This window comes from Eufriesea mexicana, unplaced genomic scaffold (assembly GCF_001483705.2).
Source record: "Eufriesea mexicana isolate 0111107269 unplaced genomic scaffold, ASM148370v2 scaffold474474812, whole genome shotgun sequence".
NCBI lineage: Eukaryota > Metazoa > Arthropoda > Insecta > Hymenoptera > Apidae > Eufriesea > Eufriesea mexicana.
In genome coordinates this window covers 1,163,067-1,189,681 of record NW_016907966.1, presented here as the reverse complement: position 1 = coordinate 1,189,681, position 26,615 = coordinate 1,163,067, and the positions used below count along the sequence as shown (strand labels likewise).

The window sequence follows — 26,615 nt, the reverse complement described above, 5'->3', positions numbered from 1 at the left end:
TTATATATATTTATATATACTATTAAGTTCAGTCTTATAGTATATTATAAGTATTATATTACTTATATGTACTATAAGTAATATGCAGTACTGTACTGTATCATAAGTATATCCTTATAATAACTGTACTTAATCTTATGCTATAATTATATAATACTAATACTGATACTTAACCCTTTGTATTCGGCGATATTTTGGTCGCAGAAAAATAGTAATTGGAGTAATAGTAATTTACTGCCGTAAAGTCGATATTTTCAAAATTATGAATAAGAAATCGTATGCAAATTAAGACGTAGAATTAATTTTACTTCGATATTCCACGCATCGTTGGGTAATTTTAAATCTGATATATTAATTGACATTTTTAGAATCCGATTAAATGGCGGCCATGGATCGCCTCTCGAGTGCAAAGGGGGTTAATTGTCCAATATTTAAACTTAAAATACCATGTAAATTAAATGTCTCAATACCTTTTTATGTTGATTACAGTATTAAGAAATTTCGTAAAAATTTCATAAGTTTTCATGAAAGAAAAGGAGAAAATTGAGTTTCACGTGCCGTCTGCACGTATACATAAAAGAAATTTGCATCAACTTAATATCTTATGAAATCACTTAACCCTTTATCCTACGTCGACTTGCACTCGCCATTTTGTTTCGTCAAAAAGAATCCTTTTGCGAATTTTTTGTAAGTTTTGACATTCACAAGAATTTAGACATTTAATCGATGATTAACTTTGTGTTTGATGTGTATTTTACTCGATTAATCGATTAAATTAATCGATTTGCCAATATCTCTAGACAGATACGTCATTGGTTACGAGAGTATAAGAATACAGAGAAACGTCGAATGTTCCGTTTAATTAAAATGAAAAATAGTTTATCCCTCTAAAATTTGCGAAAACGATATTGTGCAAACGGTATTACAAACGTAGTAAGAAGAAACGGTAATTCAACGGTACGTACGCTATTTACGATGAGCGTTTAGTGTAGATATGAGCCGTCGTGGCGCTAGTGAGTTAAGCAGAAGGATTAAACGGAGAAACTTCCGGTGCTCGAGTACTCGCGCCGTTTGGCTTATTTTTGTCCCTCGATAATGGATAAATGTAGATAAGAAAAATGTCCAACGTCGACTCTAGTCGAACGTAACGCTTATGTACGCGTTAAAGATGATAATTCGCGCGACCTTCGTTTTTCGTCATTCTTGGAGAACGTTCGATGTGGTTCGATGTAACATCGATGTAATTGAATGTAATCTCGCGTTTGTTTACGTTTTATCGGACTTCTAGCAATTTGCTAATTCCCATGAAATTTATCTTTATCGCTTGGGCCACTTATTTTCCCACCCCTCGGAATTACTTTGCTATTTTCAGTGAGCTAGACGAACAAATAGAATTTTCGGAAAAATTTTCTTTCGCAATTATTCTATTTTTATCGTATCGCGTTTGCTTTCAATATTTTGTCGAATTTTTTAATTCTCTTATTCGGTTCATGTTCGATGTTATTTAATATTGGAAAGATTAATTGGATTAGAATGATCTATTAACGAGTTTATTATTATTGTTTGCGATTAAAAGGATATTTTTATTCTGTAGAATTTAATAGAATTTAACCCCTTATACAATTACCCTTTCTGCAATTAAATATATTCGTACTAACCCAAACCTAACCTCTATTCAGACGAATTCTGTACGCAGTCTATAACTAGCAATGAGAATATAAAATGGAGTTATGCTATTCTCATTTTATTCGAATATAGAAAAATACGTGTAATTCGTGGAGTTTATAAAATTTAAACACAAAATCAAGTTATGCTGTTTCCATTCGACTCGATACTAGAAAAATACGTATAATTCGAATTTTAATCGTGGATTTTACAAAATTTAAATATAAAATCAAGTTGTGCTATTTTAATTTAATTCGACTCTAGAAAAATTGCGTATAATTCGAATTTTAATCGCGTATTTTGCAAAATTTAAATACAAAATCAAGTCAAGCTGTTTTCATTTAATTCGACTGTAGAAAATTACGTACAATTCGAATTTTAACCCTTTGCGCTCGACGATTTTTTGACTAAGGAAGGGTACGAGTTGAAAAAGTTTCTGCTATAAGACTGGTGATATTTTCTGAGCAGTAAATAAGAAATCGTATAATAATTAACACGTAGAATTATATACCTCGCACACTGTTACATTATTTTAAATTTGATATATTAATTAATATCGAGCTTCGAAATTTTACCTAATGGCGACTGAAAGGCACCTCTCGAGTGCAAAGCGTTAATCCCTACACTTCTCACGATCAAAGTTACATCCACGAAGCTTCGAAAACTTGGTTTATTGTACAAAAAGCACAACTGCCGAAGGAAGCACGTAATATATTAGGTTGGCAACTAAGTGGTTACGGATTTTAAATAAGAAGGAAAATACAAAATTTTTTAGTGAATCTCAGATTTTGGTGTCGTCTGGATTGGTTCATCTTGCATCACCCACGATCTTTTCCGATTAACGTTGTTATAAACTATCCACTTTTCGTCGCCAGTTATCAGTCGTTTCAGAAATCGATCAATTTCGTTGCGTTTCAGAAGCGAATCGCAGATGCTAATGCGTTGCGTCAAATGAATTTCCTTAAGCTGATGATGGATCCATAAATCGAGTTTCTTGACATAGCCAAGCCGTTTTAATTTTTTTTTAATGCATGTATGCGATACATCGAGCTTCTCTGCAATCTCACGTGTTGTGCTATGACAATCTGAATCGATAATGGCCTTGATATGGGTCTCATCAGCTTCAACTGGTCGGCCAGATTGTTGCGCATTTTTCAGTGAAAAATCACCAGAATGAAATTTGGCAAACCAATTTTGACACTGTCTTTCTTTCAAAGCTTCATTCCCATTTACGGCACATAACTTCTTGCATGCTCGCGATGCGTTCTTGCCTTTTCGGAAATAAAACAATAAAATATGTCCGAAATGCGCGTCTTGTTCTTCCATTTTTAAATTCGGATAAAAACGAAACTAAATAACTAATCGATACAATTTTTCAACTAAATTAAAGGCGGAAGTCCAAACAACAAGAAAACAATATAAGTTTGGTTGAACACGTTGACGAAACAAAAGAATGTGCAGAGGCCATCTATTGACAAAATCCGCAATCACTTAGTTGCCAACCCAATAGATGTTTATTGCAAACAACCGTGGAAAATTTACAACGGCTTAAAACTGGTGGAATTTATCAACGATCGAGCATTTGCAGTGGAACAAGCTACATAACCGAGTCTATGCTCCTACATACGCGGCGCCCAATAATCTGTAACCACATTCGCAGTACATAAGCTGTACAACCCACGAGTCAATAAACGTATATCATTGACACAAGCATAAATCATAGATAAACTTTGGAAATTTCCTACAACTAAAAACACAATTCCACGGTGTGTGTCCGCTATCGGCAAAGGAGCCAGTACTATCAGATAACGATGACACACCGCCGGAGCGTTCTTCTTCGTTTGCATTCTGATTTTCTCATTATTTTCCTCCCTTTCCCCCATCGAATTTATTTCTCGCGAATATTCCAACGCGATTCGCGAGTTCTCTTCGTCCTTTCGTCACCATTAGGCGCCAAAAACGGAGGAAGAGACGGACACTAACGCTCAAAAGTCGAGGTCCCTCTGCTTCAGATATAGATATGTCGCACGTTGGTGTGGAATAGGTCGATTATTCTTTAATATTTTCAGGTTTTAGAATTATCTGTGAAATGTGTGTGTTAGAAATAGGAGGTGTTGTCTGTTAGAAATAGGAATTTCAGATCGATTTGCAGAAGTAGGAAGATAATTTTGGGTATATTATGATAGTTGTTTAGAGTGTTTGAAGGATTCTTGTTGCAGGTAAGGAATAGAGGTAGTTTTGAAGGATGTGAAATGATTAAATGTAGTAGTAACTGGTTTTGTAGTGGATAAAATTTGTAGAAAAAGGGGATGTTTCGAATGGAATTAGTCGGTTCTTTGCCCATTCAGAAGACATTTTTCCTACTGCAAAGAGAAGTATAGAGAAGTATAATTGAAAAACTTGGAAGAAGGATTTGTTTACTAAAATTGGGTTTCAAGGTGTGCAAAAATGCAATTTCTTTTTATTTGTAAAATCATAATATTGTGGAAAAGCCTATATAGGGAATAGTAAGATAATAAGACAAATTTCATTTGTAATTTGTAATAGAATAAAAATATGAGAAATGATGAATTATAAAAATGAGACAAACCTGGATATTTTATTTATAAACTCATAATATTGAGGAAAATCCTATATAAAGGATAATAAGATAGTAAGACAATAAGATAAGCTTCATCTTTAATATATAATAGAATAAAAATATGAGAAATGATAAATTATAAAAATGAGACAAACCTGTAGATTTTGTTTATAAACTCGTAATATTGAGGAAAATCCTATATAAAGGATAATAAAATAGTAAGACAATAAGATAAGCTTCATCTTTAATATATAATAGAATAAAAATATGAGAAATGATAAATTATAAAAATGAGACAAACCTGTAGATTTTGTTTATGAAATCATAATATTGAGAAAAATCCTATATAAAGGATAATAAGATAATAAAACAATAAAATAAGCTTCATCTTTAATATATAATAGAATAAAAATATGATAAATGATAAATTATAAAAATGAGACAAGTCTGGATATTTTATTTATAAACTTATAATATTGAGGAAAATCCTACATAAAGGATAATAAGATAGTGAGACAATAAGATAAGCTTCATCTTTAATATATAACAGAATAAAAATATGAGAAATATATAAAAATGATATAAATCTGGAGGTGACTTTTTTTTTACAAAAAGCTTCTCAATTTATAATAATATTAGAAATACTTGATAAACTAATTGCCAGAATATCTAGAATATTTTTCTTACTAAAAACAAAGATATGGTACTGAAACAAATATATTTGTTTCTGTGCAAAAGATTGTTTCTTGTAAACATAATTAATTAGATTACATTAATAATTGTATCATAATTTAATTAAATATAATTAAACTAAAAAAATAATTAATTCATTAAGTGAAGTATCGTCATTGCAAAGTCGATTTGAGTTTAATTTTATCAATTTTTATTTCATGACCTATTTTACGATTATACACATACTGAATAAGTATAAACATACTACTTTGCTGTGTATTAATATTTTACGAAATACAATATATTTTGCTCGGTTTCTTTAAAAAATGTTCATTTTCTTGCAGAAAAATTCCAGTTTTGTTAAATTTATCTAGTAATCCAAAACTTTTTGCAGATAGTGTATTTTTCAAAATTATGTTTCTGGTACTTCAGATAAAAAAAAGTGGAAGGTTTGTTGCAAATAGTAGTCTTTCCAATCTTCTGATAGGATCTTATCAAAAAATTGTAGAACCAGATAAATTGTTTATGTATCATTTGAAACTGAAGAAAAGATTTTGAAAAATTGAGTTCACTAGATCATGATTTTTGTATAATAGAAAAATTTTGTAGATGATCAAATTGGAAAATGGATAAACATTTATAGGGAAAACATCAAAAACCGTGAAAACCTGAAATATTTATAAAATCAAAACGCGAATTTATTTTCACATTTTTTGGCACCTTTTCGAAATTTCTTTTTTCCTTTTGGAAATTTCAAAGATTCCTTGTCGTGCATCTTTGACACCAGAATGTAACAAATATTAGAAAGAGAAAAAGAAAGAGGACGAAATTGTTCACTTTGGATTTTTCATTTTTACAGTTTTTAAAAATACGCAGTTGTTTTTGTCAAAATTGATATTACTTTTATTGAGATTGAAACGTAATCATATCTGCTTACTTATTTTCATCACACCACTTTGATTATTATTATCTATATAAGTATATTAGATATATTTTGAACATATTACATGTTTGTATTTCTAATGTTAGATAACTATATAGAATAGTACAAAAAATATCAGCTAAATTACCAACAATATTGCAAAAGAATACTTCTTTCTGAAGAAAAAGTCGGTAAAACTTCGAATAATCAACCCCTGTATCTTATTTAATGAAAAAAAAAATTCGATTTGATACTTGCAATGAATTTGGAAAAAAATTGGAATCTTTTATTTGGAGCACCCTGTATAACAGTACTTGCACTATGTACATAATAATCTTGAAGTTTTGTTTTATTTTATAATTCTTATAACTACCCTGAGGAACTTAAACGATATTAAGAATGAAATAAATAATAAAGCTAATTTTTAAGTCTAACATAACCTAACATAACCTATAGAATATTAAAGGTACAACATTTTTTGTAGAAAAAGTTTTGTTGTATCTTGTACTATTACAAAGTTGTACTTAAAAAGAGAAGGAAGAAAGCAGTGAAAATTCAATTGCTGATTTCATCTGCTTAGAGTGATATTAGGTTAAGAAAAAATTGTTCTGCTTATAATCTGTTATAACATACATACTCACAGAGTTTCATTTATAATGAACCCAAATTTACCCCTTCGCCTATAATATCGTGTGAGACACGTGGTAAGGAAATCGGGTCAAACATGAGTGTCACGTGTGAGAGACGTGATTCGTAGATAGGGTTCAACATAAACACGAGTCAGGTTCCTGCTTAATTTTCGCAGATGTTTTCCTGTTTCAGTTGTGTGTTATTCTTCGCAGTGTTCGCATGAACTCGACGTGTGACTGACCTTGCTCTCGACTATGACACGCGTCATTGGGACTTAAATGGTAAGACAAGGGAATAGAAAATTAAAGTTAGTAGTTTTAGATTAAGCAGTATACCAATACTTCTGCCCACTGTAGACCTTTTACCCGGAATGTTTTTGATTCATTTAAAATTCGCTTAAAATGCTAATCGTCTGAATTTTAGTTAATCAGTATCGTAAATTATCTCAACTTATCGAGCTCGAACCGAAACTTTTGAGCGATACTGTACAGGCTTCTGTACGCAAATTAGAATGAACGATGTTTCAGGTGTCTTGAAGTGACATAAATATTTATCTGTCTGCGCAAAAGTTGCACCTTTGCGCGCCGCTGGCGACCACTCGTTGGCCTGTGTCGCTCTTGTACTGCCCGCTATTGTACCGTGGCGCTACGCGCGGCCAGCGCCATTGTCACGCGTGTGTACGAATAGTTTTTCCCTCTGTAATAACAGCTGTTGAAGCTGGAGCCGCTGAAACGGAGAAACCGTTGCGTCACGATTATTTTCCCTTTCGAACGAAACGAGTTTCACACGTGTTTGTCAACGAAGGTGTTTTCGAGAAATTTCCTTGTTATCTAGAAAATAATATTTCCTCGCGGATTTATTTGTGCATTATCGATGCAAACTTTGTGTTGCTGTTCGCTCAAGTATATACACTTACTGACAAAAGTTAAGGAACAACGTAACAAGGTAATTTAGGTGTATTCTCTATCTTCTACGATGTCAGAAAGGGAACTAAATGTTTCGGACTATGTTCACATTATAACCTCAACTTATTGTGAATACTTTATGTTTCTTGACATATGAGCCGTTCACTGTACAAATCGATTAACTCCACTTTTTGACAAATCTTAAATTTAAGTGTCGAAGCACTTAGTATAGTCAGTCATAACTTTTTATATTTAAGATTTTTCAAAAAATTGTGCAGTGAACGGCTCATATATGAAGAAACATAAAGTAAAGTTATAATGTAAACATAGTCCGAAACATTTAGTTCCCTTCTGACATGCTGAGTCTAGTTCATATTATAGCTTGTGTTAAATATGTCAAGAAGGTAACATTTAACAGACGCTAAGAAGCTGAAAGTAGTTAAAATGTTTAAGAAGGGCAAGAAAAAAATTGCATTAATCGTTGCATTATCACCAAGATTATAAACCGATTTGACGAATATGCAACTGCTAAAACAGCACTACGAACTGGCAAACTGCGAAAAGCAACTGAAAATCTAGATCGCCGAATTGCTAGGCTCTCGAAGTCGAATCCATTTTATACTGTTTCTGAAATTAAAAATCAACTGGGTCTGGAAAACATTCATAGCAGGACAGTTGGCCGTCGTTTAGATGAAAATAATCCTTTTTCACGCAAAGCATGCGAGAAACCATTTGTGTCGGAGAAAAATAGAGCAGCTCAGTTGGAGTTTGCTGAAGAACACCTTAATTGGACTACTACTGAATGGCCAAAAATTCTATGGAGCGATGAGAGTAAGTTCAACCTGTTAGGAAATGACTCTAATAATAATGTGCGACGTCTTACTGAACAACAATTTGATGTTAAATGCCTAAAATCGACAGTAAAATTTAGTGGCGGTAATGTAATGGTGTGGAGTTGTTTCTCGCATAACGGTCCAGGTCCAATAATACAAATAAAAGAAACAGTGGATAGATTTGTGTATTGCGACAACTTAGAAAATCATATTCTGCCATTTGCCAATGAAAAAGTATTATCAGGGTGGTAATTTCAACGCGATAGTGACCCCAAACATTCTTCTAACTTAGTTAAGACGTTTCTTGCAAAACAAAATGTTAATGTAATCAAGTGGCCAAGTCAATCCCCGAACTTGAACCCAATTGAACATCTGTGAAATTACATCGGACGTCAATTGGAAAGTCATTCTCTTACCAATAAAACAGATTTAATGAAAAATATCACGATAATATGGTCAGAAATACCGACTGAGTTTTGTGTTCGATTAATTGAATCGATACCACGCAGATGCCATGCAGTCCTCAAATCCAAGGGTTATCCAACGTCTTATTAGACTGTTATGAAAATTACAGATATCTGCAAATCGTTGTTTTTATTTAAAGTGGTTATATAAATTAAACAATATATATTTCTTAACTTATGTCATGCAACTTTTGTCTTGTTTCTTCGATTTAATTTAATTGTGGTCCTTGCACAAGTATGTTGGAAAAAGATTCATTGTTTATTGATGTATGGAATAGAGTATGGATAGAGAGTATACTAAAATTCCCAAATTATTCCCGCCTCGATTATCTTCAATTATGTATTAATTGAGGAAGCAGTAAAAAATTCTTTTCTCATAAATGTTACTAGACATTAAAAACGTTACTAAAGAAAGTGTTACTAAAGTTACTAAAGATCTACCCTGGATACAGGTGCATAGAGTCAACAAATTTTTACATCGTCAAAATGGCTGCCGGCGATACAATATGGCCACCGGCGATACAAAATGACCACTGACGATATAATATGGCTGCTGGTAATACAACATGGCTGCTGTCGATACAATATGGCCGCCGGCGATACAATATGGCCGCCGGCGATACAATATGATCACCAACGATACACTATGGCCACCGGCTATACAATATGGCCGCCGGTGATACAAAATGACCACTGACGATATAATATGGTTGCTGGCGATACAAAATGGCCACTGGCTATACAAAATGGTCACTGACGATATAATATGGCCGCTAGCAATAAAATATGGCCACCAACGATACACTATGGTCACCGGCTATACAAAATGGCTACTGACGATACAAAATGGTCGCCAAACACTGGCGTTAAAACTCAGAACAAAATTACAAACGAAAACCTAGATTTAGAAACCACAATTCCATGATATCGATGATTTCGCAATCGTTTAAACGCACGTACGTAACTTTCCTTCCACCGATACGTATATTTAACAAATCGACGCGTATTACGGTATCATCATTTTTATAATTTTCCCATTGTTCCGTGGAAATCTCATCGTGATCTTATCAATCATATAATAATTACCGTGACATGTACCATCATCCAATAACGAACGATACCGATAAAACACCATCGTCTTGTTCTGCCACAAATCGATTTTTCGAGACGCGCGAGAAACGAATACTTACCAGCGACCGGTGACTGAAAGCAGCTGTGATTTGGAATGATAAGATCTCGTCTGGTGTAATCTTTCCTTTTTTTTCACCTTCTAATCGAACGTTCTCGCAGCTGTTCCTCGCCACCGATATCGTTTTTTGCGCATGTGTGTGTTACCTATCGCTGAAATTTTTGAATTGATTGGAACCATTTTTCGTGGAACACGAGACCAGGTTTACGTATACTCGTTGATGAGGAAGATGGTATTATACTAACCAAGGAATCGTTGATTTTCTGTCAGCTGTATAACGTTATTGGCTTGGTTAACCTGTTGGTATCCTTTTCTGGAATTAGATATGTTAGGTTAGGTTAGGTTAGATGGGTTAGAGTGTTTAAGGAAGTGTATATACGTATGTAAGTAACTTCGAAGAGCTGGTTTAATAAAATTAATCAAATTCAAAGTAAAAAATTGTAATTAACTTATTTAATTTAATTGTAATTAAAATTGTAGAAAGAAGTACGTTGAGGGAAGTATTATTGCAAATTGATATACAGGGTGATTCAAGTAAGGTCTTAAAAGCATTTCTTTTTTTTTAGGATCAAGAGAAATATTAATTTTATTTTTAATTTAATAGGAGAATCAATTTTTAGTTAAATCAGGGATGACTGTTTGGTTTGCAACAAGCTTTCTGGAGATTCCTAGAAAGACACTAGGGATTTTTCGTTTAATACTAGAACTACCAACCTAGTCAAAATGACTGGTCCCAGAATTTTTTTTTTGCAATCACCGAACACATACACCTGCTTTAAGAATAAAATTGGTATCAACTCATATTAAGAAAGAACTGTAATCAATATATTCACTCATATTCATCGTATCGCTGAAATTACTATAATCTGTGCACGTTATAGTTAGGTACCCATTAAAGATCGGTAGTTCTAGCGTTAATGTAAAAATTGTAAAATAATAAGTATGTGTAGCATACTGTATTATACATATATAACCTATACATTATTGTGATATTTGTATTTATTTGTATCATTTTATATAACATATTATTATTTATTATTATAATATTGTTACAACATGATATTCTTTTACATCACATGTTATAGAACATAATATAGAATATATTATATCTGTAGAATATAATGTTATTCTATATATAACATAACATAAAAATATATAACAGCTAAAGAATTTTAATGAAGAATTTTTCTTTTATTTTTTAAAATATGCAAAAAGATATCAAAATATACGTAGTCTAGGTAAAAACGTTGTACACGTTACTATAGCAATACTAAAATACCCTCCCATAAAAATACCTGTTCTCTTGATTTAATAATAAAGTATAATATTAATAATTTATTAATAAAATATCTTAATATAATAACCGTACAAATATTCAAAATGTCAATTTAAGTGGCAATTTAAACAGCAAAAAGTGAATAAAATTAAAGTAAAATTAAAATTGTAAATTGAAGAAAATAAAATTTCAGAGGACAGTGAAATTACTTTAATAATTCCTACTTTTTATATTTATTAAAATACCAAGATTGTCTTCGTTCTTTATTAATAAACCTCGCCCCTCTTTATTGCAAATTTCCTGCGTAAACGATGCAACACGATCCGACGTAACGTGATCTTGAAAATTTTATTTTTAATATTAATTAAATATACCCCATCGCTGTTATCGCCCTTGAATCCTTTTTGACATAACCGTGCTTCCTGCCTTTAAACAATTTTCTGCCCTCTGCGGAAAAAGAAATTTGTATTAATATACACACATTTTTCGTGCTAATTTTACGCTAATTTTATGACGCGTGTTTTTTCGAAATTAAAATCAGGAGGTTTTTTTTAGAAGACAAACAGAGTCTACATTTCCAAAACATAGTGGTTCGTATATAAGTTATAAAGTTAACACGTTGACTGCCATAGTGGTCATAACCGTGATCATTAGTGACCGATGTTTGGGCCATGGTAGTCACCGGTATCCGGCAATACTAATTTTACAATTTATATTTATTTATTATAACCATTTTTTGAAAATTCTAACAACGTAAATAAATAGAAAACTTTGAATAGGAAACATTAATAATTTTTATTATTTTTTCTTTTTTTCCCCATATTGTTTAATAATTCGTCATTACGTCCTAAGATTAATAGGAATTTTTATATTTGTTTTATTATAACCATTTTTTGAAAATTCGAAGAACGTGAATAAATAGAGAACTTTGAATAGAAAACATTAATAATTTTCACTATTTTTTTTTTTTTTTTTTTACCATACTGTTTAATAATTCGTCATTATCCATATACTTATTCTAAGAATAATGGAAATTTTATCGTGACCCCCTGAGCATGCTATATTAAAAGTGCATGGCAGTCAAAGTGTTAATTAAGTCTATAGGGTGTGACGAAAATACCTGGCAACCAGAGTAATTCTGTTGAGATCTTCAATTACCTTATTTCTTTTTTTATGGACATTTATTTTAAACATTTGTTCAGATCGAAGGCCGTTTCAACATGATGACGTTTTTTGCGAAATCGATACACTCGTCTTGGAGTGTATAATAAGGATTTACACGTGAGAGAAAAACAGTGCGGAATTTTAACATTAAGGATCACAGACGATTTTTTAATTTCCATGAAATGATTTTAATTTTAATTCTCGTATATTTTAATATTCGCATATTTTTAAAATAATATTTATGTGTGGTAAAATAAAATGTCTATTTAAAATATACGATGAAAAGAAAAAAAAATTTTTTTTAGGTTATGTAGATTATAGACTTTTTAGTGAAAGATATAATTTTCTGTATCACTGTGGAAATACATAATGAGCTTAATTTACCCATTCATAAGAAGCAATGTGACTAACAACTTGTGAGTTTAAACAACGAGTAAAAAGTGTGTGTGAGAAAATGTGTAACAAGGTAATTTGATAATATACAATGGCTGCCAAAAGTTACTAGTCATAGTTTATTCTTATTATGTCATCGAGATGACGAGTTTTTGGAAATAAATGCTCACAGTAGGGATATAATATATAATATGGGTTACGAAATCCAGTGTTATTAAATTTTTCATGAAACGAATTGTTTCGTGTCGTAAAGAAAATTTAACTGGAAGTACAGGTTAGTGAGAACCTTTTGGCAGCCACTGTACTTACGTTGATTCATAATCTGCACCTGTTAATGTTGTATTCAAATGAAAGAAAGACATTAAACGCCTGTTGTGAGAGGGGGAATAAATTGGTATGCTTATTATAATCATTTGTTTGTATTGGTGTATATCTTTCACTGTAATATATTTATAATATTCATGTATATTTTATTATTTCCTTCATAACATGTAATATTTATATTTTATTTTTATATATTGTTTATTATTTCATTACAATATATTTAATTTATATTTTTGTATACTTCTCAAATTTCTTTAATTAATATACCATACTATATACATACTTTAGCCTAATTGATGAACTAAGAGTCTTACTTAATTTCTTAGAAACTTGCAAATGCAAAATTAAATTTCACTCCAAACAAGTATATTTTTATTTAAATAATAGTTAATAATCTTTTCCATCTCTCGATCAGTATAATAAGTAATAATTATAAACTGTTAAATTCATATTTTAACGACCTATAGGATTTCCTTCATCCCAAATAAATTATTCGTTATGTATAATAATTATTCATGCATGCAAGATTGAAAACGTAACCGGAAGTGAAGAAATGAGGATGTTAAAAACAGATCATTTTTAGCTTCGCCTGAAAATGAAAAATTTCTTTGGGACCTTTAAGAGCATTCTCCAAGGAACAAAAAATTTCTTTATCATTTTGTCGAAAAACTATGGGAAAGTTGTCAAAAATGAATCGAAATATGTGAAAATGAATCTGATAAAATACAGGGTAATAATGGTAGTATAACCATGGGGAGAGTGATTCTACATGAAAAAACAAATCGAAAATAACCAATAAAATTTTTTAATTCGAAGCTTCGTTTTCGAGAAAATCGACTTTGAATATCCACTGAGTGTGTTGGTGGTTCATCCACCTTAACCAGAGTTAAATACACACGCACTCGGTGTACATTCAAAGTCGATTTTTTCGACAATGGAGCTTCAAATGAAAAAATTTTATTCTTTTTCTTCGATTCGTTTCTACGTGTAGAATCACCCCCCTTATCATTTGTACTACCGTTCTTAGGACACCCTGTATTTGATCAATCTCATTTTTACATATTTCAACTCATTTTTGCCAAATTTTCCATTGTTTTTCAGCAAAGTGATAAAGGAATTTTTTGTTCCTTGGTAGATGCTCTTAAAAGTCCCGGAAGAACTTTTCATTTCCAGGCGATGCCAAAAATGGCCCTTTTTTAACATCCTTTCGTGATCCGAGTTGTCCATCTTATTTGTATGAAACAGTAAATATAGCTACCTTCACGTACCTTGGTTTCCAGTGTATAACTTAATTCACGTAGTACTTGTTTGTTCGTTTCTTTGCCTTTGCTCTTTGCACCAAGTGACAAATAATTACAGAATGATTTAGTTACATTTGAGATATTATCTGCTTTACCATTTGTGGCGGATTATTTTCAGCGGTCTCACTCTCTTGAAACCTTATTGTCTATGGCATTTTCTGGCCTTTCTCTTGACTTATTCTGCAATGAAATATCATCCTATCGTGAATTCTACGAATCACTGTTTCAACATCTGCATAAACTGCTTCAAATGTTAGATTTATACTTTGAACATATTTACGTAATTTCCTGTGTATTCAAAATCAAATTAATTTCTAATTTTCTCATTAAATCACTTTTTCATATTCAACACACGTGTATCGTAAGAATTTATTTTTCTTTTCTAATGTAATTCATAATGATTTGATGTTTCACAAAATTTAAGACGTGATTGCAAATTTTTGGAAAATTAAGATTTTTTGGACTTTCGGATTTTAAAATATCGACGCTGAAAAAGCATACTTTAATACAGTATGGGTGGAAAAGGTATCAATTTATTAGATCCGACTATAAATTTTTTAAAATGGATAATAAATTCACTAAGCTTTATAGAAGCCCAAAGTCAATACCTCTAAAAAATTTAAGAGGGTGGGAATTGAATAAAAAGACAATCGAGATGGATATTAAAACTAATTTTAACAAATTGTTATTTTATTCTTGAAATAGAAATTTCATTTATATTTAATTTATCCTCGTTCAAAATTTTTAATTTGATTTTACCTTTAAATACCTTTAACCAATTTAAAACTACCGAATCAACATTAAAGTTGTTCATACTTTGATTTACATAGTTCGATGTACTTAAAATACGTAAATAAAAAATTTCAAGGCTTTCCTTAACCTTACAAAAATCATTACAGCATTGAAATTATACTTCTAAACCAAAGTTTTCCTATTCTACTCCTTTCAAACGAAAGTTCAAAATTTATAGACTACTTTTCATCTTTATAAATTGTAATAAATCTAACAACTATTCACGTATCGTGAAATAAACGAGAATTAAATGTTAGAAGGATTTGAATTCACAGTAGTTCCCGCGCAACGGACGGTAGGCATGTCGTGTCTACAGTCCCCGTGCACATCGGTCTTACGCACGCGGTATCGACGATCCCGTCATCGATCTCGTGATCAACGCACGACACTGGCTGGCAGCATCTGAAATCTAGTGACGTCTGGCGTAAAAAAGAAGCGTTTAATAGAATTACCATAAAACGTTAGGTTAATAAGTATGTATATCTACACACAAGGTTCGGCTCGTACCAAGCGAGAAATGACGACGTAGGAAGAATATATAATCGCATCACGTTTTCGCGATTCCACTCTTACACGTGACTGCACATAGCTTCTTGTACGCGCGACTGCACACATCGAAGATCCATACTACGTGTGCACAGCGCACGCCACGTGTCTGTGAAAAAAAGGGAAGGAGAAAAAAGCCGAGAAGATCCGCTCGTTATACTCGTCCACTCGACAAGAACGCCTAGAAGGACGTTCGAATCTTACTGTTCCCCGTCGACACAGAGGAATAACGTTTCCTGTTTGGCTATCCAGTAAAACGTCTGATTATAAGTGCATCGAGGTACGATTTAACTTTTCTCACCGATCTCCGCGTTTAACTGAAAAATACTCGTTAATGACAAAAGATGCAAGTAAATTTTAGGTTAGGAATTGGCCGACGTGAATTTTCGAGACGTGCTTTGTTTACCGCGAGAACTATAGACCTGCGATAGGTATTTAACTACACTATATGTGTAGTAATATGATGAAAGTAAATAGGTATGTATAATTATATTTTATTATATTCATATTAAGTTTTAAACAACTGCGTACATATTTTCAACAAGAGAAAACTAAAAGCATGCACTTTTACTGGTTTGGTTAGTTAATGGTGTTAAGTAGGACTGCATTTATATGAACAAAATTATAATCAGTATTGATCCAATTATTATTCTAATGAGGCATCATTGGTAGTTGACAAAATCAGTGAAATCCTGCTATATGAACTGTCTGTTGCATGACAGGCTGAAATAAATGAGGTACATGATTATATCAGATTTAATGATAATACTTCTGAAAGATTATTATGTATATATATAAAAATTAACATAATACAGAAAATCTAATCCTGGATTAGGATTATTTAAATTTATTACAGAATTATTTAAAATCTTGATTATAGACTTCATTATAACATTAATTTAAGTGTCTATTATGTTACTTACTTCATTGTTATAAATTATTATAAATGTTAAATAATTCGGTGATCTTTAAAGTCAGGTTGTTAAATAAAAATTAATTAGATAAGATTTTCAAATTTGCATAAATATTGGATAACTATAAATCAGTATAGAGAGAAGCAATAAAGCTGAAACTAAATACCTGTTAATCGTAGTTAATCATCGTCTAAAATTCTAAAAGCTCAGCGTCGCGTCATTCGAAGCAAGGCTTGAACCGTCAGCAGTCGTATGCAAAACGTAAATGTCAAGCTAAAAACTAAGGCACGAAGAAATTATAGTTGACATTGCATTACGTGCCACATATAAGTGACACCAATACTTTGCAATGAAAATTTGTTTATATTCGCTGTTATTATCACATTATAAGATTTTACACTTGTATCTAAAAATAATTTTAAATTTCATATTTCGTATATATATAACACTCTGCTTAGTCAGACATTTGAAATTGCTTTTAACATTCAATTTAGAAAAGAAAAAGAAATATAAATTTATGTAATTCATTACATTTTAACCTTAGTAAATTTACATAGATATTTTTTTCTTTTATTATTATATTGTCATGATCATCATTTATTTTTGCACGCAATAAATTTTATTGCATTTTACAGATCATAAAACAATCATTAAAATAAATTTACCATTTTCTCTACTAAATTATTAATTAAAGTAAAAATGATATATTATAAGTATTATATTCTATAAATTCATAAAATTAATAATCCACGTTCAGAAGAAATTTATTTACTATTTTTCATTCTCTTAAAAATTAGAATTTTTTGTTTATTACATTATCATAGTTGCCTTTCATTGTTTCAAATAGTAAGTATCATTACATTTCAAAAATCACAAAATATTTAGTTTACCATTAATTCTATTAAATTAGTAATTAAAACAAAAACGATTTATTATAGGCATTTTATCTTTTTAAATTTATGAAACTGACAGTACCGAGTTTCATGAAAACACCTTACCACTCGAGAAATTAATAACACGTAGAGCAATCCGTGGTCATTTAAAATTTAAAGTGCAAAGTAAAAACGTGTTATAATTACAAGTGAGAATTTATCGAGCAACATCGATCAGAAAGATAACCTGAAAAATCGCGAAGTGACACCAACGACGTTGGTCTAGCTGGTAACCCACATTTATGAGATAGACCGCTTTTATAACGCTTTCTCGAGTAAAAGCACCCATCTGCTGGGGCACCTGACTCGATTCACCTGCCACAGGTATGTACGTAGGTACGCAAGTCAGGCGTCCGCCTGACGTCGTCAGGTGTTTCTTCTTCGAGCGGCTTAACGGCGCGTCGTGTCTCGAAACAAAGAAGAGGGTGCAAACCGAACTAACGTCCTCTCATTTCCTTTTTCTCTCCGACGGCTATCTGATGAAGATCCAGCCGCGGATAATCGGCCCGTTGACTTTAAATTTCGCCTCAGTCGCTTCCTCGGCCCGCTAATAAGAAAATGATCGAGTTCCATGCGGATCGCCTTTATACAGCTGTGCCATTGCACACCCCGTTCGACGGCTGTGAAAGTTGCATGCGGACTCGTCGGCAAAGATGGCGTTCTTTTCGAAGTCGAAGTATGATTGATCGGGGTGTTATTTGGTATTGTGTGTGTACCCTGTTATAAAGAAGTAAGGATTATAACGTGTGATCACGAGTAAAGAAAAATTGTACTTCGCCTAATTTTAATTGCGTTGATTTTGTTTCTAAAAAGAATTTATGCATTTCTAATGCAAAATAATTGATATTGGAAAAATATAAATTTCTGACATAAATAATTTTTTCTCTGTAATTAAAAAAATAAGATAATTAATTTCAACCAATTTTGCCGATACGTTATTCGATATTTAATTTTGTTTTTAAATTTTTTTCCAGAGTGTAACCGTATTTTTTTAAAATACAACGTTGACTTGGATTAACTTTGGAATATATTGTTTTCCTTATTTTTCTGTACCTTTTTATATATATTTGTTAACTTCTGTGTCATAATTTTAATATTGCGAGGTTAGAATATCTGATATTTTAAAGGAAGATATAAATCCAAAATTTAAAAAAAATATTCGATACATATTGTAGTTAAACATAAGAACAATTTTTGTAATTAAAAATATAAGAGACTAGGATAATTGCAAAATTAGCCAGTTTATTATTTAAAGAGATAACCTTAAATACATCTGCGTAGTATAGTTAAAACTAATGGTAAAGTCCATTTTAACCGTGTGACGTAAATCTACAACGAATATGAAAAATTAGCCAAACATTATCTTTATCAACAAGGATATTTTAAAAATATAACAAAATCGATTATAAACACGGAAGTAACATAATCGATGTATAATAACTAAAAGTTAAAATTTAAAAGCTGGTATAATATCCGCAACTTTGTATACCCTTAAGTGCGTTTTCCTATATTCCGTGTACATGTAAAAATATTGCCTCTCAATTAGGTTAAAAATTAATATAGTATACAATTGTAAAAAATTCAACGTAATAAAAGCATCAATGTACGAAACGTTAATATTAAATATTTCGTGGACGTTGTGGCACTCGCCCTGCTGCTAACTCATTCCTTTCTGCAAGAAGTATGACCGTGTCATTGTGGAACGCTTTCTCACGTGTTCCTGACAAAGGAACACGTAGACGCATACACAACGTTCCATCCAAGTTCACAAGCCGACAAGTACGTTTTCTCTTCGGAGGATACGCGAGACTGCACAACGTGTATTACACGGAAATTAAGAATATTCATTTTTCACACGTCGACTTTTCCTTCGTACGTACGTTAATCAGCGTGTCGGCTGTAAGATCCAATCACAATACATCGCCCATTGTCGGGAGAACAAAATGCGGTTGTATTGGCCGTACACCCTTTTTTCCGTCGTGACGAGATTTATAAGACTTTGTCGTGCGCGATAAACACGTCTAATCTCGCACAGCATAAAGTAATAGCCGCATGTAACAGTATCAACTATGAGAAGAGAGTTAAAGGGTTAAGAATTAGAAGTAGACGAAGAACCAAAACGATGTACGAGTGTATTCGTGCGCTAAAGCATTTAGCCGAGAGATCGCGTGTAATACTTGCGACACACGCAACTGCAACATAGGACACGCGACATCGCGTTCCGGTCGTTTCATTTCGCTTCGTTCCGTTCCGTTCCGTTCTGTTCCGTTCGCCCCACCTCGCGGCGTGCGTGTGCAGCGATGTCACGCCATCACGCCATTAACCGTCCGGTGCAATATGCGCTCAGACCATCGTCTCCTTCGTGGCATTGCCCCGCCGTCGGTTTTGCGATAACTATTACCAGACTCAAAAGAAACAGACGAGTTATGAGGGCAACGTGAACAAAAAAATGCGCGGGAATGAACCAGATCTTTCCGATAGCTCTCTTGACATCTCTTTCTTATTTTTCGATTAAAAATGTGTATCGTGGTTCACTTTTATAAATTAAATAACAAAACAATTAGCTGAAGGAATTTAATAATAAAACGGAATGTACATATACATGCGTGTACGTGTCTGTATATATATATATAGAACAGGTGTGTGACCTGCCTGATCTAACCTATGCTAAAAACGAAACCGCGAACCGTGTGGCATTAACGCGCACTGCGCGTAGTCAGAGTACGATGTGATATTGACCGAGGCAGCAACTGTAGCGTAGCGGAGCGCTGCACGTCGAATCGTGTAGCACGAACGAGACAGAGAGAAAGAAAAAGAGAGAAACTATGGCATAAAGTAGCACGTCCCGCTGGATGACCGCGAGAGTTGCCTTCCGAGCTAAAGTTTGTACACACGCGAGCTGTACATCAGTGACGAAAGAGAACGAGAGGAAAGCATGCAAAATGCAACGATGCCGAATAGTTTGCAGACGGGCGGCCAGCGCTAACTCGGTCCGTTCCACGGTTCGAGTATCATACAGCAGGAGGGAGTGAGAAAGAAAGAGAAGCAAGAAGGAGTAAGTGGGGGAGGTCGGAACGGTTCGAAAGAGAGATAGGTCTGCATGAAAAGAAAAGAAACTACGGGAAGGAAGGAGACAGTCGGAGAGGGGTAGGAGGTTGGGAAGGAGTTTGCACGCGGTGCGGAACCGGTTATGCTCCGTCGAGAGGTTAGGTAGGCGAGCTGAGGGAAGAGGGAAAAGCAGCTAACCAACGACTACACACGACGATGTCACCGTGCGTGTATTCTGCATGCAGTCCACTCTCCATGCAGCTAACAGCAAATCCATCGACGCTGCGGCTCTCTGGTGCGCGCGCGCGCGCGTTCGCTCGCTGTATCCCCACGTAACTGCTCCCCTCTACCCCCCTTTCCTCGACCGGTTACTCCTGTGCAACTTGCAGCATGACGTCACGTTCGTGTACGAGAAAACGAGATGAGCGATGCTGCGTAGGGAGCCTCGACGAAGGCGTACGAGAAACGAACGAGAGATGCTGCGCAGTCAGAACGGCAAGGTGCCTGACACAAGGCACTTTTTCTCCCCTCTCGCTTCTTTCCCCCTCTTTCCACCACGTCCTGAACACGCTTACTCCCACTCCCTGCTCCCTCTTTGTTCGTCTTTCTAGGCTATTTCTCTCGTTCTCTCTGCCTGTTTACAAACACGCGTAAACTCGGCCGAATACATGACATCATCGCGCAATCTCGTGATGCCGACGAAAGGACGACGATAGAGAGACGACAACTGGTCCCCCGTTCTCTTGCCGGCTCTTGCCGCTGCTGGCTGATCGATCTAAAAGCGACCCGGTGCTACTTTCATTTTCTCACGTTTCGCGTGTCTTCCACTCGAATCGATGCTCGTTAGCTAACCTATCGCTTCGAAAAGTAAAATTCTGCGGCACAAACTATAGATTAAATAGATCGTGAAACGCAACAGTAAGATATGCTTGCTGTTGGTCGGCATCACGTTCGTTGGAAACGGATCGAACGGATAATAAAACATCGGCGAAGGAATAAACCGACCGCGTGTTGTGTCACGAGGAATAGCGTAACGCATAACGTAATGTAGAGTAGCATCATTATCACCCTGCTCATCTCTACAGTTTGGTCTCGTGTCACGTACCGTCCGTGACTAGTAACAAGTAGACGAGCTATCGTGACGTCATCGTTATCAGTAGGGTACTGAATTAGGTCGTATATCGCGCGCATATCCTTTTCCCTTGGTCCATTTCGAACGGTAAACACAGTACGGGGGTTGATTTAAAGGATCACTCGTATTCCTGACGATTTCTCGTCACGCGAACTCTCTTGGTCGTTGCCATTTTGTTTTCGTCCGTTGATAAAAAAATGTTACGTATTTTTAATTTAAGACAAAATTTAAGTACCGCTTTCACTTTGAAATTTCTCCCATTTATATTTGGAATTCGATATAAGCATACTTGAAAATAAAAAGTCCTCAAATTTTGGAAAATAATACAATTGTGATTCTATCAAAAATTTTTAACATTTTTTAAATATAACGAACACACCTACGTTATCGTTTCATTTTTTTTAAATTAATTCCCTTTATAGCGAAGATATAATTTATGAAAATAATGGTAAGTGATATTGTGTGTATAATATATACGAATATCTGAAAAATGAAAATTTCGAAAAATTACAGGCTTCGAAAATTTAGTTTACTCTAAATACTGTGTAAATTTAAGAAATATTTCTTTTGTAATTTCAATTTTGCAAATAAATAAGTAAAATTAGCCAAGACGAAGGAACAAGACGTACGATATTGTACACGATATTTGGACTACCAATGAGGTCAAGGACACGGCCGAAGGTCGATCTTCAAAATAATATTATGTCGTGGAATGCGTATGATATATACTATAAACAGGAAATTGGTAGTACACTCGGGAAATTCGAACGTTTCACCTGAAAAGGTACATGAACCTCGACAGAAATAACCTAACGCAACCTCGGGTCAATATCGCAACGGACCCTTGAAGAACATGGTGTTTTTGACGCGGATAGTAGCGAGAGCGCGCTATTCAGGTAAAAGGTTAGTAGAGAAGCGCCGGATTGATTTTCTCTGGCTAGCGTACATTGTGACGTGACAGAATGATATTATCCGCTGAGCAACGTGCTGTTCTTTACGATCGAATCATAGTAAAGGTACTCTTTATTATGAAACTGCAATGAGTATACCTCGATCGTTGCATTTCTGTAGAGAAATGTGGAAAATGCACGAATACGAGGATCATGAAAGTTTCGTTGCTATCGTCGAATGTTTAAGAAACGAGCAGAACTTGCGCGAATCTGCATAGGAGCGAAAGAGGCTTTGAATTTCCGGCACATGAAGTGGCCTGACAACGCCGCATGATCTTTCGCGATGTTGCCACAGCCTCGGGTGACGTCACAAGACATACGACTGCCGACTGAGCACGTAAAGCAGCTCGCCGGCAAAGCCAAACTTACGCTCGGAAAAGTACAACGCTCTCTTTGTTACTCGATAGGAATAATCGGAGATCGTATCTACCCGCTTCGTTTGCACTTATTGTCAGTGAAATGCAGAAACTACGTACTCCAGGCTACACACTTTTATTCGCTTCCACAGAAGCGTAAATTTAAGAAAAATCCATACACGATTGGCATCGCAATACGAAGCGATAATATTTTTAGGTTAAACACGCTTCCCACATTCGAGATACGCTGGCATTTTTACTAAACGTACGAGTTATTCTTACAACCTTTATTCATTTTTGATAAATTCCTTTTGTGTATATGATTATTATATAGTTGTTTTTAGGAATCGTTCGATGGTGATATTCGATTGAAATAACGATTGAAAGCGTTACGGAAAATAATGCACGAAGAATATTACGTGCGATATTTCGCTGCAAGGTGTCGACGATTTGTGGCATTTTCCCGCGCACGGAGAGAGGAGGTAACCTCGTCTTTACGTGTTACCAACAGTCTGGCATAGAACTCCGTTAAGAAATCTTTAAATTCCGTTACGTAATGGTTCAGCAACGATAACCCTATGACACGTACCAGGTGTGTCCGGATATTTACTGTCAACTTAAGTCATCAAATATTAATATTTCAGAAATTACAGGTTTCGCGTTAAAATTCTCGTTTGCACTGGTCGACGCTTGTATCATCGGTGATAATCTATGAATGATACCGAGCCTTTTGCAAGATTGTAAACATAACATTCATTCACGTGACCAGGTTCGTTCGAAAAGAAATCATTAGCTCGAAGCAGATCGTTATCGGCGGTGCAGATAACGCGGAATCCACTAACGCGTGATATGTAAAGTAATTTTTTATATTATATAAACTGTTTATACGCACGTATATATATATTTGCAGAAGGATTTTCGTCCAAGGAACCAAATTAATGCAACGTATATATTTTTCAGCGACCTAACCTATTATATAATGCACATACGTGAAACGATGGAACGCGAAACGATTATATAGTTATATTTGATCGTGCTCGTGACGCGGTGCAGTCAAATTAGAAATTAAAGCATATTAAAGAAGGCGTCATTGAGCCAGACATGTCTACCGCGTGTCTCGACGAAGCGGAAATAATTTTGCAGCGCGTCGCGCTAGATAAAGTCGCCCTATCAGTCGCCCCTATGAAATATGGTAGGCTAGCGTAGCTAGTATTTGTCGCTATTATACACACGTTCTTTTTATAGGTGTGCGTACCATTAATATGCAGCGTGCCCTGCAAAACTGTCGAGGGAGTACACTCAGGAAAGTAATTATGTAGATCTTCTGCTGACACAGAACGCGGAAGGGTTAATGGATAAAATCGCATCATGGAGTCGAGTGACAGAGCTATTTGCTTTGTCCGTAAATAGATATATTCCATGCGTTTGATGCGCTTTGCGAGCTCAACCACGTCCAACTACTCCAGCTCTGCACATGGCCGAGTTATCGACAAAACTGGACGTTTTAATATTACCAATTGGCCAAATCTATGATCATGTTTGACACGTTCATATCGTTGGATGGAGCATGCGTGCTCGTTCAATTTTCGGCCTTGTTATTCGCGTAGCTTGCGGATGATAAAAATCGATCGAGATCTCAGATAAGACGGACGATATTGATGTATTTTAAATGCAATTTTTGAAAACCGAGTTGATAAAAGTATATCTGAAAGTTAACTTGAAGCACGCTGCGTGGCATATCGATCCCTATCGATTGGCAGGATAGATTCCACTTTCTTTCCGTGCTTTATCTGATCGTGTTGCAATAGTAGAAATTACACTCGGGCTAGCGAAACTATGCGGTCATTCATTTTTTCCGCTTACGTAGATCGTGTACACTAAAATTTTTTGTCTCTCTGCACCACTGCATCTAAGGTTCGTGTTACGAAGTCGTATCGTACTTATGATGTCAGAGTGATGTCATTCTTGTAGATACTCGACATTTGCGCCGCGTAGAAGCTCGCGGTACTGCGAATTATTAACGATCCAAGATTACGTTCGATTTTAAATATGGCGGCGAAAAAGCCGAAATAAATACATATCGTATGGGATACACGATATACATCTAGGTGCGGTTACATGTAAGACAAACGTCGATTATATACAAATTTTCGTAATTTTTTCCGCTGTGTACGTATACTTAGAAAGATTACGTGAATTTTTATCGCGCTCCACTCAACGAGAGATATAAAATCGATTTCAACATCGACCAAGGAGTTACAGATGACGAAAAGATATTATCGCAAACGGAACAATAACCACATAATTTAATACGTTTTCCGATAAGACACTACTATCTTATCGTATCTTTCTTCTTTTTCTTAAAGTATCGCTTCTAGACAACACGAAGATTAACTTTTGCTTCAGTTGTAATACTGTTACAAAATACAGTGTAATATGATAGCGTAAGGTAGTAAAATTAAACCGGGCAAGAATGGCAGTTCGACGACATGGGTTGGTTTATCAATGGACATCTATAGAGCATAATCTGAACTTCCATTGCTGTAACGACACCAACGCAGTCAATTCACCAAACTATCTATTCTGGATGCCAAGCCTCCTGCGACCGTTATCGCATATTCCCTTATCGCAGAAAAAGCGATAAAATGGCACGCCATTATGTGATCACTGGGTTCCTATTATGGTACGAATAGCCATTGTTTATATCGTTTTACTTAAGCTATTTCGTGTAAGTGCATCTGAAGATTGCAATTCGCAAGGTTTCTCGGTGAATTAAAGTCGTTGATGAACAGGAAACAGCAATTACGAGGAAAAAGATTAAATTGGTAAAACAACGGCGTTAAGATTGTCACGAAAAAACGAGCGAATCAATTCTACAATACGATTATAATTGCTTTCGAATGGAATATTTTAAATTCTTCTCTTAAAACGATCGAAACGATGACCACGAGTCATGCGAGGTTGAAAAATTATCGTATACGAGATTCGGAAACTAGTTCGCGAAACATAACCTAAGATATGAAGGTAGCGTTGGAATTATTCATATAATTTATAAATAGTATCCTCAGTGTCAATCTTCGTTTGAAATGAGAAAGAATTTTGAAATTCTGATTGTTAGATCATAACATAATTCTAATTACGGTAGAAACATATAACGACATGCTTAAAACTGTACACACTGTAAGTTGTTGTGAGGTAGTAACTCACATATAGACGTCTAGGTTATACTGTCTCAGTTAAGTACATTAACAAACATCAAGCAGAATTAGAGCGTAATCGGATTTTAGATTCCGATTCATATTCTGTTAATTAAAACAACAAGGACGAAATACAGTTGTATTTCTTACTAAGCGCCATTTTAACTCGGGACGAACTAAAAAATCGAGATACCGTATACAGATTAGAATGGGTGGAGTCCTTTCGAATTTTTCTACGCGCATATAACGCGAGGTTCGTATCGTAAACTCGATCGAATTAAAAACAGAAACAAAAATAATCTACATCGGATATCCAGTGGACTGAATAATCGTCGGTTTAATCCCCAATAAATTATAAGATCCTATCCATATTCAGTAAAACCGAAGAGTAGTTCGTTAACAGCATTTTCTCGAGTGTAAAGTGGACCT

General features: G+C 34.3%; 1 protein-coding gene across 1 annotated transcript in view; it reads left to right on the top strand.

Annotated features, from left to right (window-relative positions):
* The window catches only part of LOC108548897 (uncharacterized), an 87,458-nt gene that overhangs the window by 25,376 nt on the left and 35,467 nt on the right, over positions 1-26,615 (top strand). The window lies entirely within an intron of this gene.